At 41.3% G+C, this 6,758-nt stretch overlaps 1 pseudogene; it reads right to left on the reverse strand.

Annotated features, from left to right (window-relative positions):
• The window catches only part of LOC102495122 (transcription initiation factor TFIID subunit 9-like), a 56,589-nt pseudogene that overhangs the window by 37,919 nt on the left and 11,912 nt on the right, over nucleotides 1-6,758 (reverse strand).

Below are 6,758 nucleotides of genomic sequence, written 5' to 3' on the forward strand. Positions count from 1 at the left end.
TTTTCTTAGTTTTTGAACTCTTATTTCTGTGTGTCTGCATTTAATTTTACTGACATAGCACTCCCTTAAGAACTTCTTGGAGATCTGGTCTGGTGCTGGTAAATTCTTTCAGGTTTTGTTTATCTGGGAATGTTTGTGTCTTTTCTTCCCACATGAAAGATAATCTTGCTGGGTATAGTAAGATTGAAATTGCTCGGTTGAAATTGCTTTTCCCTTATCACGTTGAATATATTTTCCCATTCTTTCCTCACTCGCATTGTTTCTGATGAGAGATCTGCTGTTAGTCTGATGGGATACCCCTTGTAGGTAACTTGCCGTTTTTCTCTTGCCAATCTTAGTATCTTGTCTTTGTTGTTTTGGTCAATTTGGCTATAATGTGTCTTGGAGAAGATCTTCTTGGGTTGATTCTATTTGGGGTCCTCTGTATTTCTTGGAACTGAATCTTTGAGTGCCTCTCTAGGTTTGGAAAGTTTTCCTGCAGGATCTCATGGAATAGATTATCAATGCCCTTATGAGTCTCTTCGCCTTCTGGGATGCCTATTATCCGGATGTTTTGACATTTGATGGTATCTAGTATTTCTCGTATATTAGTCTCAAATTCTTGGGCCATTTTCTCAGTCTTCGTGGTGGATTTTTCTAGGCTAGTAATTTTCTCTTCTATGTCTGAGATTCTATTTTCTGTACGATCTAGTCTGCTTTTAATACTTTCAAGGGAGATTTTGACTTCCTGTATTATAGCTTTCATCTCTAACAGTTCCATCTGATTCTTTTGTAATTCCTCTTTTAGATCTTGCATGAATTTCCTCACCTTCTGGAACTCAACAACTTCTTTCTCCTTCTTCTTCAGCAGTTCATTGTCTCTCTTCTCTTCCATCTCTGTTAGTTTTGCCATTATGAATGTTCTGAATTCTTTATCAGACATTTCCATGAATTCCCGTGAACTGTGTGTGGATGAGAGGTATTTTCCTGCTTTCCCATATTTCTTGTGGTCCTGCAGCGATTTCTAGTCCTCTGGTTGATGGTCAGTTTCTTCCCAAACTTGGAAGTTCAATTCCTCTCTCATCAGGATTCCATAGCAGAGCTGGAAGCTCAACTCCTGGTCCTCTGACCTTCTGGCTCCTCAACCGTCATGGACACCATGTCTGGCAGAGCACGGTCAGCACAGTGGCAGGTTCTCCCCAGCAACCATGTGGAAGGAACTGAGCCCCACAGGCAGAGAGAGAATCTGAAAAAGCCACGCTCCTTGGCTGTGCTGATGACATCATCAGACTTAAAGGAATCTTAATATATCTATTTTAAAGGGATGAACCTACTATTCATTTGGTGAGAATAAGGGGATACTTTGAACAGCTTCTCCAACTAGCAGTACCGGTTTTTCTTAAGTCAAAAGTAAAATGACTAACAAGTTAATAAAAAACTTTAAAATGGGTTTATGGTACTTAAGTGTTTTGTTGTGGATACACTTGTGTAGCCTATGGCACCACTGTTATGTATTTTGTTAGAACATAGTTACCATGGGGTGAGAGTGTCCTGGACCAGTTTCAGCCTAGTCCTATTGTATGTAAAAAGGTTATTTATATTAATATGTCTTGAAGGGCCTTCCAAAGGTCAAGATGATTTCTGCCTAGATAGAACTTCAGCATACCCTCCATTGTGATCACAGGGATGAAGCATTGTAATTAACAGTCGGTGGTCAGGGCAAAAGGGAGCGGTTGGGGGACTTTCGGGAAATCTTACCACACACTCAAGATGTATGAAAGAGCTATGTAATTCTTTTCTAGTAGTATATCAGGGAGTCAGAGGGGGGTCGCTTCCCAGCAAGACTACCGCAGTCTCTGGACCATACAACAAGCCATCTTGCCAACATGCTGAATCAACCCAAGCTTTGCTCATAGGTCGGGGGGCGAACAGCAGCGGCCTTACCAACATGCTGAGCTGACCAAGGCTGTGCTCAAAGATCAAAAGCTCAAACAGATCCTGGGGCCCCACTGGGTAGGACTCCTCCAGGCCTCTTCCACCCTGTCAAGGTTGTTATAGACACTGAAGGCTACCTCTAGGAACTTAGAAATAAGTTCCTGTGGGCCATCAGCAATTTTCTGGAGTTTTCTCCAAATGTCTAGGGAGACTGACTGATGGACTATGTCCCCAGAAGAATTTGGCCCTTTGTGCTACTTGGTTATAATTAGTTAAACTTCTTTAGGGCATTTACTATTCTACCTTGAAACATGACAAGGTTCTCTTTTTTGCCCTGAGTGACCTTTCAGACCTTATCATAGTTTACTGACTTGATTACACATTTCTTCATCTCTTTCACTAAGCAAACATACATATGGTTTTTCTGAGCCAAATGTCCTGGGTCTTAATAGTCTCAGCATGGGTCTTGCTCAGGAATAGCATCTATACTGGTCCTATAAAGTCATAATTAGCCAGTGTGGCACACTGGGAAGCCTGGGTTCCAACAAACTGTCAGAATTATCCTTTTATTGTTTAAGGGTACAGCAGTATAAAAATGACTTGACTGTCTGCCCAAGGTCAGGATTAAGCTGACAAACTCTTACATAAGTTTTTCTGGGTCTTCTGAGAACCTCCTTAACTTCTGTCTACATAGGATCAACTCCAACATGGAGAAAGTGATCTAGACTTGAATCAAAACTTCACCTCTAACTGGGACTCTTTGGAGTGAGCAAAGCTTATTCAGCCTCTGTAGATTATAGGAGGCCCACCTGTGTGTGTAGGGGGGTTCCCTGCTTAATGGATCCATTTGAGCTTAGCCCAGCTGCCCCACTCAAATAAGGAGATGGGCCCAGAGGGAGTGCTGAGGGACTAAATCCTTTGAATGAGAGTAAATTTCCCTGTTCAGAGATTTTTCCAGTGGGTACTCATCTCATGTCCCTCCTTGTGAACTAAAGTCTTGGTGACCTCATCCCTAAGGATATCCCAAAAGTAGGTTGTTGAGGATGTCTAGTTCTGGACACATAGGGCTTGTATGAGCCAGACACATTCTCCATTGAGTTTTAATTCTTGCGTAATGGTATAAAGCTTTTAAAACTGCAGTAAGCTATATAGCCCCAGCTAAGTGCTACTTTATTGTATGTTCATTCTACTCACTGAGGCTTAGGCCTAACGTTAGACTTGTGTTAATGGATATGTATATATCAGCTGTGCTTTCTATTGAAAATATTTAGATTAATTAAGATCTTTAGTGAATCAATAAAATGTGTGTGTGGAAGAAGCCATAGAAAGCAACCATGGATACCAGAGAGAGTGTGCAAGGAGGGTGAGAGATGGTAGAGGAGGAGAGATAGGGAATCAAGTATTGTAGAAAAAGAAAAATATACAGTAAACAAGAAATAGAAAATTATTATCATTATTATTATTTGGAGAGGTTTTTCACTATAGGGAGCGTGCGCTCGCGAGACAGACAGAGAGAGACATAGAGACAGAAAGCGAGAAATCACCCCCCAGGGGGGATGGTCACACTGCAATCCCTTCTCCCCCATTCTCCTCTCAGGATCTTGGGCATGTATGCACACGTGCCTGGCGTGAGTTTTAAACCACCGGGTCTGGGACTTGAACCACAGTCGACTACATGGGAGTCCAGCGACATAGCCATTACGCTAACTGCTGGTTCCCAAAATTATTTGTTGATAACACATATGTTGATGTGCTTGATTGAGCCAATATACAGTGTATTCTGGATGGAAAATCTCATTTTGTATGCTGTAATGATGTACAGTGAATGAATGTAAATAAATAAGTTTAAATAAATTTTTAAAAAACTCCATATGTACAATATATCCTTCAATTTGTCCTCTCTTTTGCAAAACAGGTCAAGTTGTAAAATTGTATTATAGTTTAGAGATCCATTTTCTGGCCCTTTGTTCTTGGTCTCCGGCTTATATTATAGCCATGCTTTGTTACAGAAAATATGAGTTTCTTTTTTAAAAACCATCCATTTGAAAAAGATCTCAATTAATTAGAAGACAGCCTAAGAGGGGAGTGCATTGGAATGCTGCAGGCAGCCCCCTTATTAAACTTTGTGGCCAGTTAATAGGGGCCCTATTGATGTTAAGAGCCACCAAGGAAGTAAGTGACAAAGTATATTGTGGCAGTGCTTACTTAGAGGCCCAAATTCCATAAAATTACAGAGCTCTCCCACCTTTACCCAGAACCAAACATTACTCACCCAGAGGTCAATTTTTTTCTCTAACTTTGTAGCAGCAGACTGTGACTCAGAAAGCAGACAAGGAGAGGAAGGAGGAGAGAGATGGACCTTTTCAGTAAGGTGCTTGGGACAGCAGATGTAGCAGTTATGTCACTGGGCTCCCACATGACTGACCATGGTTTGAATCTCAGACCCAGTAGCTTGAAACTCATCCTGGGTACATATGCGTGTGTGCCCAAGATCCTGGGAAGAGAATGGAGAAGAAGAGATTGCAGTGTGGCCATCCCCCCTAGTGGGGTGATTTATCACTTGGCCTCTCACTGTCTCTGTCTCTGTCTCTCTGGGGAGCACATGTGCCCTAAGGAAAAAACCCTCTACCAAAAACAAACAAACATTAGAGTGAAGGTTCTCTACCCAAGAGGCTTGTGCCAAGGAGTAACACAAGCAGCAGGAGCTCTCTCATCCCCACAGCAACATTTAGAAAGCCAAAAGATTTGTTCAGACTTAAGCAGAAAGCCAGATTAGTGGTCTGCAAACTGCCTGACATTGAGTATCTGATGTAATCAGATTGGTGCACATGGAGGTCTTGGCTCAGTGGATTAAACTGAATTGGGCAGCATCATTCAGTCCACAGCAGCTCCCCATCTGGTATCCCGGAAGTGGTATTCTGAATGTGGTGTACTCCTCATGGAATTCCTGGAAGTGGTACATTGGGCCAGCAAGTCCTGACTAGCATCAGCTCTTAAGCTGGCTGAGCTACTTCTCTTAGATAGACTAAATGAGAGAAAAAATCAAGCAAGAGATGAAAAGGCAAGGAAGGGAAAAATTCCCCTGGGAGACTCATCTGTCCATTGTGGCTAATTGGTACTGTGCAGATTCAATTTAGGGTTTGATTGAAGAGTCTCCCAAGGGTCCTAGTGGAGTTGCCAAAAGGATGTCCCTGAGAGAATCTCAAGACCCCTCCTAAGGGTGAAGATTTCTTGATTTCACACAGGAAAGAATTTAAGAACAAGTAAGAAATAGGCAAAACAGAAGAGTATATTGTAAGATAGTTGCACACTGCACAGAGTATGGGCTAACTCAGTAGAGTTGCAGTCTTCTCAAGCTGGATTAGGGATTTATACTGGGACACTAAGAAGGGGATTGCGATGTCAAGGCATGTAGTATAGGGGTTCTATCTGTGGCCACAGGACATGGACATTCCTCCATCTTCATACATCACATGTATCATTAGCATCCTAAATCTTCACCCAGAGATGTGATTTTTAGCATGGACATGAGGAATAGTATACCTCCAAGTGAGCAATGGTTCTCCATCTCCACTGCTACTGGTTTTGACTAGTCCTTAAAACACACTAGCTTGTGGTCAAGTAACATGGCTTGTGATCAGACTACTTCCTGTTGAAAGTATGCTGAGAGGAAGACTTGAGTTTGACTCATGACACTATTTATGGCCCCTTATCTCCAGTGAAGCTATCCTTATCTTCCCATTATGCTGGCCTTATTATCCTACTTCTCATTTGCTAGTTTTCCCCCTTAGTTTCTCTGTCTCAAAACTATCACCATCAAGAGAAGCCAAAGGAGATAGGATAACTACAATAAATGTAATGTGATACCATAGATGCGATCCTGGAACAGAAAAAAGACATTAAGTAAAAACTAAGGGACTCTGAGTAAGTTTGCCTAATAGTTTATTGATTGTAACAAATGTTACCATACTAATGTAAAATGTAAATAATAGAAAACAGATTGTCATATAGAGATTTTTTTCTAATATCTTCTCAATTTTTCAGTAAATCCCAAACTCTTATTAAAAATAAGGTCCATTAAATTTTTTCAAAACCTGAACAGAACATGCTTGCATGATATAATTTACAACCTCCTTCTACAAATAAGTTAATGTTACTGTTAAAATGCTTTATGTATTTTCTGATAAGCTTTAAAACATTCTTTTTAACTTTTGCTATAGGGCATGTGTGCTCACCAGAAAGACAGACTGAGACAGAGAGAGGGAAAGTGAGAAAGAAAGTACAACCCTGGGGGGATGGTCTCTCTGTAATCTCTTCTCCATTCTCCTCTTGGGATTTTTGGGCACACATGCATAATACCCAGTGTATTTTTCAAACCTCCAGTCTAGGATTTGAACCATGCAGTCAGCCATATGAGATCCAACCCCCTTCCCCACCACACCACCAGCTGCCCAAAACTCTATTATTGTTTGGCTATCATAATGAATTTCCTCCACTAGATATAACCAGTACTTCTTCTTTTGTCCCCTTTCTCATATTGTCAAAAAAGCAGCTAAAATAATGGAGGAATAAAAAGCAGTATTTGGTGTCTTCCATTGGGTTGGGGAAACTGAGGCATTAATTGAAAATTTTCTCTGTGGAAAGATAATATCTTTTCACAGGAATAAGTCTTTTAGAAAATAACTGTTAGATCCCTCTTGAAAAAGTAAGCCTCACTCAGGAACCAGCAGTTAGCGTAATGGCTATGTTGCTGGACTCCCACGTAGTCGACCGCAGTTCGAGTCCCGGACCCGGTGGCTTAAAACTCATGGCGGGGTTGTGTGCGTGTGTTGCCAAGAATCCCA

Source organism: Tupaia chinensis, unplaced genomic scaffold (genome assembly GCF_000334495.1).
Source record: "Tupaia chinensis unplaced genomic scaffold, TupChi_1.0 Scaffold000121_1, whole genome shotgun sequence".
Classification (NCBI taxonomy): Eukaryota; Metazoa; Chordata; class Mammalia; order Scandentia; family Tupaiidae; genus Tupaia; species Tupaia belangeri.